Source organism: Rutidosis leptorrhynchoides, chromosome 5 (genome assembly GCF_046630445.1).
Source record: "Rutidosis leptorrhynchoides isolate AG116_Rl617_1_P2 chromosome 5, CSIRO_AGI_Rlap_v1, whole genome shotgun sequence".
NCBI classification, from domain to species: Eukaryota; Viridiplantae; Streptophyta; class Magnoliopsida; order Asterales; family Asteraceae; genus Rutidosis; species Rutidosis leptorrhynchoides.
The window spans coordinates 171,338,142-171,353,983 of NC_092337.1; positions in this window are offsets into that span (position 1 = coordinate 171,338,142).

The following is a 15,842-nucleotide window of genomic DNA, read 5'->3' on the forward strand; positions in this document are numbered from 1 at the left end:
GCAGATTTATTTCAAGATTCTGGCAGACATTACAGCAAGCATTGGGAACTCGTCTAGACATGAGTACTGCCTATCATCCACAAACTGATGGGCAGAGCGAAAGGACAATACAAACGCTTGAAGACATGCTACGAGCTTGTGTTATTGATTTCGGAAACAGTTGGGATCGACATCTACCGTTAGCAGAATTTTCCTACAACAACAGCTACCATTCAAGCATTGAGATGGCACCGTTTGAAGCACTTTATGGTAGAAAGTGCAGGTCTTCGATTTATTAGAGTGAAGTGGGGGATAGACAGATTACGGGTCCGGAGATAATACAAGAAACTACCGAGAAAATCATCCAAATTCAACAAAGATTGAAAACCGCCCAGAGTCGACAAAAGAGCTACGCGGACAGTAAAAGAAAAGATATAGAGTTTGAAATTGGAGAAATGGTCATGCTTAAGGTTTCACCTTGGAAAGGCATTGTTCGATTTGGTAAACGGGGGAAACTAAATCCAAGGTACATTGGACCATTCAAGATTATAGATCGCGTCGGAGCAGTAGCTTACCAACTGGAGCTACCTCAACAACTCGCGGCTGTACATAACACTTTCCACGTATCAAATTTGAAGAAATGTTTTGCTAAAGAAGATCTCACTATTCCGTTGGACGAAATCCAAATCAATGAAAAACTTCAATTCATTGAAGAACCCGTAGAAATAATGGATCGTGAGGTTAAGAGACTTAAACAAAACAAGATACCGATTGTTAAGGTTCGATGGAATGCTCGTAGAGGACCTGAGTTCACCTGGGAGCGTGAAGATCAGATGAAGAAGAAATACCAGCATTTATTTCCAGAAGATACGTCAACTCCTCCAACTGCTTAAAATTTCGGGACGAAATTTATTTAACGGGTAGGTACTGTAGTGACCCGAACTTTTCCATGTTTATATTTATATATATATTAAATGAAATTTTTATTTACATGATTAAGTGTTTCTAACATGTTAAGCAATCAAACTTGTTAAGACTTGATTAATTGAAATAGGTTTCATATAGACAATTGACCACCCAAGTTGACCGGTGATTCATGAACGTTAAAACTTGTAAAAACTATACGATGACATATATATGGTTATATATATAGTTAACATGATTTTATTATAAGTATGTATCTCATTAGGTATTTTAACAATGAGTTATATACATAAAAATGAGACTATTAATTTAAGAAACTCGAAAACGATATATATAACGATTATTGTTATAACAACGTCTTACTAGGTACATATGAATCATATTAAGATATTGATACACTTGGTTAATTATGTTAAATGATAAGTAAATATATTATTAAGTGTATTAACAATGAAATACATATCTAAAAATAAGACTACTAACTTAATGATTTCGAAACGGGACATATATGTAACAATTATCGTTGTAATGACATTTAACTGTATATATATCATACTAAGATATATTATATATCATAATATCATGATAATATAAAAATTTATCATATAATTTGTTATAATAAACAATGGGTTAACAACATTCACCAAGATCGTTAACCTAAAGGTTTCAAAACAACATTTACATGTAACGACTAACGATGACTTAACGACTCAGTTAAAATGTATATACATGTAGTGTTTTAATATGTATTTATACACTTTTGAAAGACTTCAAGACACTTATCAAAATACTTCTACTTAACAAAAATGCTTACAATTACATCCTCGTTCAGTTTCATCAACAATTCTACTCGTATGCACCCGTATTCGTACTCGTACAATACACAGCTTTTAGATATATGTACTATTGGTATATACACTCCAATGATCAACTCTTAGCAGCCCATGTGAGTCACCTAACACATGTGGGAACCATCATTTGGCAACTAGCATGAAATATCTCATAAAATTACAAAAATATGAGTAATCATTCATGACTTATTTACATGAAAACAAAATTACATATCCTTTATATCTAATCCATACCCCAATGACCAAAAACACCTACAAACACTTTCATTCTTCAATTTTCTTCATCTAATTGATCTCTCTCAAGTTCTATCTTCAACTTCTAAGTGATCATCATAAATTTCAAAAGTTCTAGTTTCATAAAATCAAGAATACTTCCAAGATTGCAAGTTTACATCCAAGTTTTCTAAATCCATTCCAAATAATCATCCAAGATCAAGAAACCTTTGTTACTTACAGTAGGTTATCTTTCTAATACAAGCTAATAATCATATTCAAACTTTAATTCAATTTCTATAACTATAACAATCTTATTTCGAGTGGAAATCTTACTTGAAATTGTTTTTGTGTCATGATTCTGCTTCAAGAACTTTCAAGACATCCAAGGATCCTTTGAAGCTAGATCTATTTTTCTCATTTCCAGTAGTTTTATCCAAGGAACTTGAGGTAGTAATGATGTTCATAACATCATTCGATTCATACATATAAAGCTATCTTATTCGAAGGTTTAAACTTGTAATCACTAGAACATAGTTTAGTTAATTCTAAAATTGTTCGCAAATAAAAGTTAATCCTTCTAACTTGACTTTTAAAATCAACTAAACACATGTTCTATATCTATATGATATGCTAACTTAATGATTTAAAACCTGGAAACACGAAAAACACCGTAAAACCGGATTTACGCTGTCATAGTAACACCGCGGGCTGTTTTGGGTTAGTTAATTAAAAAAAAACTATGATAAACTTTGATTTAAAAGTTGTTATTATGGGAAAATGATTTTTATTATGAACATGAAACTATATCCAAAAATTATGGTTAAACTCAAAGTGGAAGTATGTTTTCTAAAATGGTCATCTAGACGTCGTTCTTTCGACTGAAATGACTACCTTTACAAAAATGACTTGTAACTTATTTTTCCGACTATAATACTATACTTTTTGTGTTTAGATTCATAAAATAGAGTTCAATATGAAACCATAGCAATTTGATTCACTCAAAACGGATTTAAAATGAAGAAGTTATGGGTAAAACAAGATTGGATAATTTTTCTCATTTTAGCTACGTGAAAATTGGTAACAAATCTATTCCAACCATAACTTAATCAACTTGTATTGTATATTATGTAATCTTGAGATACCATAGACACGTATACAATGTTTCGACCTATCATGTCGACACATCTATATATATTTCGGAACAACCATAGACACTTTATATGTGAATGTTGGAGTTAGCTATACAGGGTTGAGGTTGATTCCAAAATATATATAGTTTGAGTTGTGATCAATACTGAGATACGTATACACTGGGTCGTGGATTGATTCAAGATAATATTTATCGATTTATTTCTGTACATCTAACTGTGGACAACTAGTTGTAGGTTACTAACGAGGACAGCTGACTTAATAAACTTAAAACATCAAAATATATTAAAAGTGTTGTAAATATATTTTGATCATACTTTGATATATATGTATATATTGTTATAGGTTCGTGAATCAACCAGTGGCCAAGTCTTACTTCCCGACGAAGTAAAAATCTGTGAAAGTGAGTTATAGTCCCACTTTTAAAATCTAATATTTTTGGGATGAGAATACATGCAGGTTTTATAAATGATTTACAAAATAGACACAAGTTTGTGAAACTACATTCTATGGTTGAATTATCGAAATCGAATATGCCCCTTTTTATTAAGTCTGGTAATCTAAGAATTAGGGAACAGACACCCTAATTGATGCGAATCCTAAAGATAGATCTATTGGGCCTAACAAACCCCATCCAAAGTACCGGATGCTTTAGTACTTCAAAATTTATATCATATCCGAAGGGTGTCCCGGAATGATGGGGATATTCTTATATATGCATCTTGTTAATGTCGGTTACCAGGTGTTCACCATATGAATGATTTTTATCTCTATGTATGGGATGTGTATTGAAATATGAAATCTTGTGGTCTATTGTTACGATTTGATATATATAGGTTAAACCTATAACTCACCAACATTTTTATTGACGTTTAAAGCATGTTTATTCTCAGGTGAATACTAAGAGCTTCCGTTGTTGCATACTAAAATAAGGACAACATTTGGAGTCCATGTTTGTATGATATTGTGTAAAAACTGCATTCAAGAAACTGATTTCGATGTAATATATTTGTATTGTAAACCATTATGTAATGGTCGTGTGTAAATAGGATATTTTAGATTATCATTATTTGATAATCTACGTAAAGCTTTTTAAACCTTTATTTATGAAATAAAGGTTATGGTTTGTTTTAAAAATGAATGCAGTCTTTGAAAAACGTCTCATATAGAGGTCAAAACCTCGCAACGAAATCAATTAATATGGAACGTTTTTAATCAATAAGAACGGAACATTTCATTTTGATCCAAGTCGGGTCATACCCAATAACAAACTTACTGACACCTCATTCGTATTTTAATCTTAGCGATTGGATCGTTGATTAATTACGCGACACTTGTGATTTAAGAAAAATGGTTTTCTAAAATAATGTCATTTGATGTGTATATAAATTATGGAATAATTTATATAATAAGTGTTTAATTATTTATAGGTTAAATAATTAAATTTAGTTATGTTACATTTTATATAATTGGTTTTATAAATATAAATGTACATAACTAATAAAATGCATGGAAGTTTATAAAAAAGGGGAGGGTTTTATAAAATTAGATTTTATAAAAACTAATCTTTAAATAAATGGAGGAACATATTGGGAGTACAAGTTCTTGTCTCCAAGGCTCCATTTAGTGGTCAACACTTCCTATGTACATGTGTATATGGACCTTGACTCTTTGAGAAACCAACACACATGCAAACACTTGTTTTTACATCAAAAAAAAAAACTGCAAAACCCCATTCTGCTGCTGCTGATTGCCATGACCAAAGAGGAAAAAAAAAGGTTCTTCACTTGGTTTTGCAAGTTCATATTAAGTGTCTATTAAATCCTAACTAAAAGGCTAGGTGTTAGTGCACAAGTTTGGGGTATAACACCTTGAGGTTTCATCATTTTGAAGCTCCATTCATCATCATCATCTTTAACATTCATTACCTAGCTTGGAGTAGGTATAATCTCTATTCTTACTTGTAGTTTGTAAGTATGTTTCACAACTTGATCCTAATTGGGATTTAACTCTAATTGGTTAAAGTATAACAAGTTTCAAAATGGTAATTACATGCTTCTGCTATAAGTTTGATTCTTAAAATGTTTTAAGTATTATGAAACTTATTAAATCCCAACAATATATCCCTAGAAAATTTGGAAAACAAACCAAGTCCAAAGAAGAAGAAACCAGTGATTCAGATTACAGGGTTGTAATCATGTTGTGTATTATATGTATTGTAGTGTGCTTGTCCTTTTATGTTCTATGTAAAAATTGCTTGTATTATTTGTTAATTATCTTTTACGAATCTAATCCTTGTCTATTTTACAGTATAAAAACAAAATGGATGTTAAGGGTAGACAACCGAATATTTTAGAAGACCTACTAGAGGATATGATTGAGGAAATCTTATCTAGAGTCAGTCAGAATTCATCTGCACATTTAGTTATGGCGAAATTAACTTGTCAAACATTTGAAAGACTTTTCAGAAATGCCTTAGTTTATAAAAGGCTTTCCTTTGATAGGTGGGGTATATCACATTGGGGAGACCGTAAGTTACGCCGTGTTTTCTTTAAAGCGTTAAATGCGAGGAACCCAGATACAATTTTACGCTACGGGTTAAGAACCTATTTTGACTCAACATATCCCAACATAGGATTTCGTGAGTTAGAAAGAGCTTCTAACATGCAACATAAAGAAGCATGTTATACTTTCGGGTTAGTGATGTTCGCTTCTTACCAAAGTGAGAAAAGGAACATCGGATTACAACTTTTAAATAAAACCTTCCCACAAGTGATGAATTCAGTAGTTGGGGTGAGAAACAAGGTTTTTAGATTATTACGGGGCTGTTGGACATTACGAAACCCTCGTCCTTTTGACGACATTACAACATGCTACCTAGCCAATGGTCATAGCAGTTACTTTCCACAAGATCAAGGATGAGAAGTCGTCTTAGTAAAACATGAATGCATGACTTGTTTCTGGACTTATGAATTACGTGTCTTTATTTCTTTTGCTGAACAACTTGCGTATTAACTAGAATTGCCTTCATAGCTGCCGAGTAGCAAAGTTATTATGTGCTATATTTCATCCTATATGTATAATAGCGGTATTGTAAGTTTGTAAAATATTGTATAAAGTTTGAACGCGAAATATTATTGTAATAAGTTTTTCATATAGAATCGTAGTAGTTGAATTGTATAATAGCTACTAAGTATGAACTTAACGGGTAGGTACTACCCGAATTAAAACTATAAAATGCTAATATGAAGAAAAAGCTTTTATAAATAAGTTCATATTATGCTATAAAATACTATTGACTACTCTTAAATTCTATATGATTAACTCAATTCTTTTGGCTATTTTTGAAGGAAATTGAAAGGACCCGTTCATATACATTATAAACGATTCTCAATAGTTGATTACATGGCGAGGTATTCGACCTCTATATGATACATTTTTCAGACATTGTATTCGTTTTTAAAAGATAAACTTTCTTTACATCGAAAATTGACAGTCATGCATACCATTTCATAATATTCAACTATAAATGACCTAATCTGTCATTTACTTAATATTAATCTCTATTGAACTCAACGACTTGAATGCAACGTCTTTTGAAATATGCCATGAATGACTCCAAGTAATATCTTTAAAATGAGCAAATTCACAGCGGAAGATTTCTTTAACACCTGAGAATAAACATGCTTTAAAGTGTCAACCAAAAGGTTGGTGAGTTCGTTAGTTTATCATAATCATTTATTTCCATCATTTTAATACACCACAAGAATTTCATATCCAGTTCTCATAAATATACGTCCCATGCATAGAGACAAAAATCATTCATATGGTGAAGACCTGGTAACCGACATTAACAAGATGCATATAAGAATATCCCCTATCATTCCGGGAAATCCTTCGGACATGATAAAAACAACATCGAAGTACTAAAGCATCCGGTACTTTGGATGGGGTTCGTTAGGCCCAATAGATCTATCTTTAGAATTCGCGTCAATTAGTAGACTGGTTTACTAATTCTTAGGCTACCAAGCAAAAGGGGCATATTCGGCTTCGATCATTCAACCATATAATGTAGTTTCGATTACTTGTGTCTATTTCGTAAAACAGTTATAAAAGCGCATGTATTCTCAGTCCCAAAAATATATATTGCAAAAGCATTTAAAAAGGGAGGAAATAAAACTCACCATACTGTATTTCGTAGTAAAAATACATATAACATCATTGACCAAGTGCAAGGTTGGCCTCGGATTCACAAACCTAAATTAAGTATATATATTTATATGTTGGTCAATATTTGTCTAACAAATTAGGTTATGTCATAGTGTACCACAATCCTAATGCTCGAGACTAATATGGAAAAGTCAACAAAAGTCAATTTAACTCAAAATGATTCCCAAAATTTATACATGATTATTATATAGTTTAAATATTATCGTTTTATATTTTTAAATATTTTTAATAGATTTATTAGAGTAAATAATATTATTCATTTATTAATAAATAAAACTTTATATAAAAATATACTTTTATATATTTTAAGTAATAAAGTTCATTAATATCATAAAAAATATTATGATAGGTATTATTAAGGTAAATTTATTATTTGTATTACATATTTATTTGATAAAATAAAATTGATAATAATAATAAATAAAAGTTGTATTATTTTGTAATAATAATTATTATTATTCTATAAATAAAAATATCAATATTTATATTCACTAAAAAATGATATTATTATAAATTGATAATTCTAATTATAATAACTTTAATATTTACGATACTTTTTAATATTAACTTTTAAAATAATAATTTTATTTAAAATGATAATAATAATAATATTTTATAATAACAATGACATTTCATTTAAAATGATAATTTTTGTTAAAATGATAGTTTTAATACTAACGATACCTGTAATAATAATATTAATAATAAAAATAATAAGAACGATAATTTATCTAAATCAATATCTTACAATATTTTAATTTTCATCAGGATACCCATACTCATTATTCCCTAATCGATTCATTTAATAGTTTTTAATCGTCTTTTATATCGCGTTCATGTTAATGATAATAATAGTAATCTTATTAATTAGGTGTTACTAATATTAGTTTTTAATTATAATAATACTAATGATAATACTAATTATAAATTTAACGATAATAACGATAATAATAAAAATAATAATTTTTTTATGTTAATACTTTTTATAGATAATGATAATAATAATAATAATAATAATAATAATAATAATAATAATAATAATAATAATAATAATAATAATAATAATAATAATAATAATAATAATCATAATCATAATAATAATCATAATAATAATAATAATAATAATTAGATAAAAACTAGAACGACGATAATAACGACGATAATAATAATCATTTTTAATAATAATATAAAAAAATTCAATTGACTATAGCTTCAAATCTGTTCATCGAAATCATTCGATATCTAAATGAAAAGTTCTTAATTTTTCGCTAGCTTTCCAACGACATGCATATCTTATACCTTATCTCAACTGCATATGTAACTAATTCAGGATTCAACATAATCTATCTAATGGCAATATTAAAAGTATAAGCATGCATACTCCTATATACTCAAGCACTAGTCAGGGATACGCTATTAGTATGTAAAAACTAAATTAGGAGCACTTACGTATCAATATTGAGATTCAATATTGCAGGAAAGGTACGTAGATGCAACGGGGATGATACATAATAGGTTGACCTCATGGGCATACCCTCGTCCTATACCCATAACCTCCATAGCTATAGCCCATAATTTCCTTAGCTTTATTCCGCTCATAAAAATCCGTTTTTGAAAATAATGCACTCATGACCTCGTCGTAATATTTTATGTACAATACTACTAATAATACTATTATTAATATCATGGTATTTCTAATAATAATCATTAATAATAATGAAATTAATATAAATAAATAAATATTACGAAGTACATATAATTTAGAGAGATTGATAGATTGATAAATGGTTTGGCAAAAGAAAAAAATGGTCGAGCTTTATAAGGCCTCAACTGATCCCATCATTTTCCTCGATTGTGACACCTCAAATACCAGCACACCTTATTCCTCATGATATGTCGACACTAGTTTTATTTTATATATATATATATGTAATATATTTAATTTATATAATTATTTAAATATTATATTATATTTACGTTCATGGTAAAAATGTAATTTTTACTCAAATGACTCGTACGTTGTCACTCAACTCATGTACCACTTTCGGTTTTTCGAACGCACTTTCGTACGTTTAGAAAACTAGCCTTTTACGTTACGCGACATGTACCCTTATTAATAATTTGACTTACTCATCAATAAATTACCTTATAAAAAATGTAACTTATAAAATTGAGCGTTGTGGTCATTTGCTTCTATAAATTAGTGACTCGTTGTTTATTAAAATATATTATTTTAAATCAGAACATTTTATGACTAAGTTAAAATATATATATTTTTTTATTTAGAATTGTAAATTTGTATATAATATATATGTTTGAAATATTTATCTAATGATATAATATTTAGTCTTCCAAAACCAATTACATTTCAAAGTTCATTTTATATAATTTAACTCATTTTAAATAATAGTTGTTATTTTACCAAATAATATTTTTAATATGAAAACTAAATAGTTGATTTATCAAGGGATGCGAGTTAATCAAAGTAAAGTACACTTTTGAAATTTAAATGGAATTGATTACTAACTTTTGACTAACTCTCGTTAATGACACTTTTGTAAATCACTTTTACCAAATATTCGGATACCGTTAAAAAGGAAAGTTTTCTAAATCAAAGTGGACTTCTTAACAGAGACTCGTAATAATAATTCAATGTAACTGTTAAATCTATCATTTGATAACATCTTCTAATTCTATCGATAATTATTTTAATATATATTTTGAAACAAATACGTTTATGTAAAGTATTATACATCTAATACTGTGTTAATGTTTTCAAATTATAATATATACAAATACATTTATAATCATATCCGTTCATATAATAGTTCGTGAATCATTGGAATTTGGTCGAGGTTAAATGAATGTATGAACACAGTTTACAATTCTTGAGATTCAACTTAACAAACTTTGCTTATCGTGTTGGAATAATATAAAGATAAAGTTTAAATTTAGTCGAAAATTTCCGGGTCGTCACAATACCTACCCGTTAAAGAAATTTCGTCCCCGAAATTTGATAGAGGTCGTCATGGCTAACAGTGAGAATGTTATTATGACGATTTATAGAGTTTCATTATGTTTAAGAAGTATGGATAAAATAATTAAATACTCGAAGCGTATGAGGAAAGTTATTGTAAATGAATGAAATAAGATAATAGTGATTCGTTATATCTTTTGACGTAGATAGGATTGATTTCCAATTTCAAGAGATTTTGGAGAAAATCTTCGTAATAAGATTTGATTCTTCGGTAATCAAGGGAATTAGGATTCGCTTTAAATGCGATCATGTGTTTTGATTGCTCTGTCGGATATTTTACTATAAATCCATCTCCTTCATTTTCTGTTAATTCACACCTTCCATTCCTTCTCTCTCAATTCATACTTTAAAGTATTTGTCAATATGCTCCATCCGGTTCTAATTCTTGATATACTTCTAATTTTCATATATGTCATTCTTCTTTTTCACGTGCCTCCGGAAGAATCTATTTACTTCTATTATACACTTGGTTTTATAGTGTTTTTAGTTCTCCCGTGTCTTTATATTGCTATATGCATCGATATATACGGTTTATAGTTTCTGGGTGGTTGTTAGCTTTTATATCTTCCCTTATATTTCAATGTCCCTGCTTATGTCTTCTATAATCATTGTCATCTCCAATTAATGCTCTCTTTTATTTGCTGTGATTTATACCTCAATTTCTGTTTCGGAGCTTTGTCCTTTCGTTTCTTCTTCTTGCGATTAAGCACCGCTTGTAATTAGTACAGAATTCGCAGATATGAATTTCGGAATGAACATTGTTAATGTTCTAGGAAGGAAATTGTAATGGCACGATCTTGACTTTTCAAATTACCAGAATACCTCGAAAAAAGCCGAATCATTAAGAAATATTTTCTTGATATTTTAGAGATTAAGTAGAATACAAGAGTCATGTAACATGGCACATGATGACGGTATGGTCTGTGAATCATCACGTTCCATTTAGAAACTCAGCATGAATTACTGTAATATAATCACGTTGATCAAGTATCATTATATTATACTAACTCATGCTTCATCTCCCAACACTACTTCAAAAAACATATTCCTATTTTAAACTCGAATGTATCAGAATTTAGAAACTAAAATAGTTTCTTTTATGATGTAATACAGATAGCGCGAAGAGGTAAATGATTTCAGATAAGAATAATTATGAAAATATCTTTAGAATTATGGAGGATATTTATAATGAAATGTACGATGATATCTTAGAATTTCTAATATCAGAGGATGATGAAGAATATTGTTCGTAGGGGTTTAGAGTCAGGAGCAAGGTATTCGTTAATGACTTCAGTAGGTACTGAATCATTTAGATTCTTTGAAGTCAGGTTCAGTCTTTGTGATTTGTCCACAGCCTCCTTCATACTTTGCTCAATCCGATTTCCAGTTCCAAGACTTCTCTTTTTTGCGCTTTGCCAGCACACTTATTCATTATCATCAAACTTTTACTATTAAAGTCGTTTATAGTTTTTGCTGCCTTATCAGCAATTTTCAATATTTGGAGAACCAATTCGTAGTTCGGAGTGTTTTTCAGAAACTTCACATTCAAATTAAGTCCAGAAGATAGACGTTATATATATACATATAACTGTTGGCGTAGACGTGCTGCGAGATTTCAAAATACTGATTGCTAATTCTCGATGATTCGTATGGCAATTCTCGTTACAAGATGCGAATGAGTAAATGATGGGGTTTTGGTAAATATAATGATTCTCCGAAAGGTTAAAGATCAGTGAAGTTGTGAATAAGTTTATTGCTAATGTGGTGGAATATGAAAGGTTTTCTGGTAAAAAAAGGGTAATCATATATATCAAGATTATGATAAGGCTACTCCGAATGAAAATTTGAAGGTGTCTTGTTGGAGCTGTAATATAATTTGCTACTTTGCAAAGGAATTGCAAAGTTTTTTTATTTTTTTTTTTATTTTTTTTTGCTAATAAATGCTAAAGGATCTGACACATATCTGTGTTGAATTATGACTTTGGTTTCGAGAGCTTTTTAAGTACATAACTGTGGGTAATATGTGGTTGAATCATCATCTCGATTGCTCATTATTTGAAGTGTCTTCAGAAATTTTCGAAGGGTTTGAACACAGATTGTAATCGTTAATATACATTTGATGTTCTAAGACAGTTTTGAAGTCAAAGTATAGCTTTGAAAGATGTAAGAATCTAAAAGTGATGGTACCGGTTATATTTCATATTGAATTCTGAGGTTTCAAAATCAGAATATGTAATTGGGTTTGAATGAGTATTGTTGTTTTGATTGCTATTAAAGAATGTATATTATTGTGAAAGTAGGAAGTATAGTTGATAATTTGCTTAATCGGATTTGAAGAATGTAACATATTAATTGTGAATATGTATATATCTCTCGGGTATTACCTACCCGTTAAATTTTTTTTTCACAATTAATATTTTGTACAAAAGAATTTTAATGATTTTTTTTTACAATTAATATGTATATATTCTCTTCAGATGTAACATAGATTTCAATGAGTCAATACTAAATTAAACTCATTTGATTTATGGTTGAAACCAGAATTGAATAATCCCTTGAAGGCTTTAGAGATTACATAAGTATTTCTTCAATAATATTGAAATTATGAATCAATACTTCGTTATTTGTTGAGATGTGATGTTGGTTTTCGTAAAATTCTTGTGAACTTCGCAAAGTACGAATGATGGTATCTGAAAAGTTTCGGTTACATCGATGATGAAAGTGTAAAATCAAATATATAGTCGATTTATTATGAATTGGAATTTGTTAAATTGCGACAGAGATTCTAGTTAACGATGATTAAGTTGCGGGCGAAGGACGTACATTATTGTATATTTGTAATATGAATTAACCGCGTAGTTAGGATTCACACATAATAGCTTAGTAGGGAAAGATTTATTATGGTTTGGAAATTTATATATATGAGATATACATATAAATCCTTCAATGGAAATGAGTTAATACTTCATATCTTGTTGATATTACATACTTGTTGTTGATTTGTAATAATGTCCATGGTGATTCTTGAACTGTCAGAGCTTGTGATGTTATAGGTGCTGCTAGGGCTGATGAAGCTGACGATACTGATGGTGCTGGTGATGCTACGGTACTATTGATGCTGTTGGTAAAACAAGTCTAGCTTGTGAATCACACATCATTCTTATCAGGGTTTCTACTCTTCCTTCTATCATTTTGGTTCACTCATCTGATTTTTGGTTAGGGTTAGAATAGATAATCTCTAAGACTTTAGAGATTATATAATCGTTGCAAAATGTTTCTCCAATGAAGTTATGAATCAACACTTCATCGTTTGTTGTTGGTGGTATCTCTTGGTATCTACAGAACGTATGACGTTGATGCTCGTGGGACAGATTGTGAAGTTAAGGTTTACAACGTGGTTGTGGTTGGAGGTGGTAATGGTACTGTTGGCGTTGATGATGGTGGTACTGGTTATGCCGCTGGTGCTGCTGCTGGTGTTTGTAATCTCTGCACCATATTCTCCAAAGCTACTACCCGAGCGCGAAGCTCGTTGACTTCTTCTATTACACCGGGGTGATTGTCAGTTCGGACGAGCGGATAAATAAAATCTAAAATTTGATGTAGTATATAATCATGATGAGATACTCTGAAAATGAGAGAGAAAATGATGTTTCGGACAGGTTCGCCGGTAAGTGCTTCAGGTTTTTTGCCAAGAGGGAAATGTGGTGGATGGAAAGGATCGCCTTCTTCTTGTCTCCAATGATTGAGGAGGCTACGAACCCATCCCCAATTCATCCAGAATAAATGATGGCTGATTGGTTGATCCATTCTGGTCACACTGCTTTCGGAGCTTGAGTGAGATTCCATTTCGGAATCCGAGTGACTTGAACTGATGACGAAATTTCGTACGATTGGATAAAGGATTTTTCGATATGTAATGATTTTCTGGCTATCAGATGGTATTCTAATTACATAGAATATCTATATATATAGAGCAAAAGATTTTGTAGATTACGGAGGACAAAGTTTACGGTAACAGATACGCTAAGATATGAATTAGCAGATACGCTAAGATATGAATTTTGTCTATACACTATTCATGCAATCAATGCAGTAAGACGTGTATAGACTAAGAATGATAAGCAAGTAATTTCATAAGAATGATAAGTAGGTAATTTTCGACACAAAATGATAAGCAAAACTTTTGACATGCAGACACGGTCAAAGTCCAGATTCACTAATGCATCCTAATGACTTATCAGTTAGATACACTAATGCAGACCTGGTTTGCTAAGACCAACACTCTGATACCAACTGAAAGGACCCATTCATTTACATTATAAACGATTCTCAATAGTTGATTACATCGCGAGGTATTTGACCTCTATATGATACATTTTTCAGACATTGCATTCGTTTTTAAAAGATAAACTTTCTTTACATCGAAAATGACAGGCATGCATACCATTTCATAATATTCAACTATAAATGACCTAATCTATCATTTACTTAATAATAATCTCTATTGAACTCAACAACTTGAATGCAACATCTTTTGAAATATGCCATGAATGACTCCAAGTAATATCTTTAAAATGAGCAAATGCACAGCGGAAGATTTCTTTAACACCCGAGAATAAACATGCTTTAAAGTGTCAACCAAAAGGTTGGTGAGTTCATTAGTTTATCATAATCATTTATTTTCATCATTTTAATAGACCACAAGAATTTCATTTCTAGTTCTCATAAATATACGTCCCATGCATAGAGACAAAAATTATTCATATAGTGAACACCTAGTAAACGACATTAACAAGATGCATATAAGAATATCCCCTATCATTCCGGGAAATCCTTCGGACATGATAAAAACAACATCAAAGTACTAAAGCATCCGGTACTTTGGATGGGGTTCGTTAGGCCCAATAGATCTATCTTTAGGATTCAGGTCAATTAGTGGACTGGTTTACTAATTCTTAGGCTACCAAGCAAAAAGGGCATATTCGGCTTCAATCATTCAACCATATAATGTAGTTTCGATTACTTGTGTGTATTTCATAAAACAGTTATAAAAGCGCATGTATTCTCAGTCTCAAAAATATATATTGCAAAAGCATTTAAAAAGGGAGCAAATAAAACTCACCATACTGTATTTCGTAGTAAAAATACATATAACATCATTCAACAAGTGCAAGGTTGGCCTCGAATTCACGAACCTAAATTAAGTATATATATTTATATGTTGGTCAATATTTGTCTAACAAATTAGGTTATATCATAGTGTACCACAATCCTAATGCTCGAGACTGAAATGTCCCGTTCTTATTGATTAAAAACGTTCCATATTAATTGATTTCGTTGCGAGGTTTTGACCTCTATATGAGACGTTTTTTTTTTCAAAGACTGCATTCATTTTTAAAACAAACCATAACCTTTACTTCATAAATAAAGGTTTAAAAAGCTTTACGTAGATTATC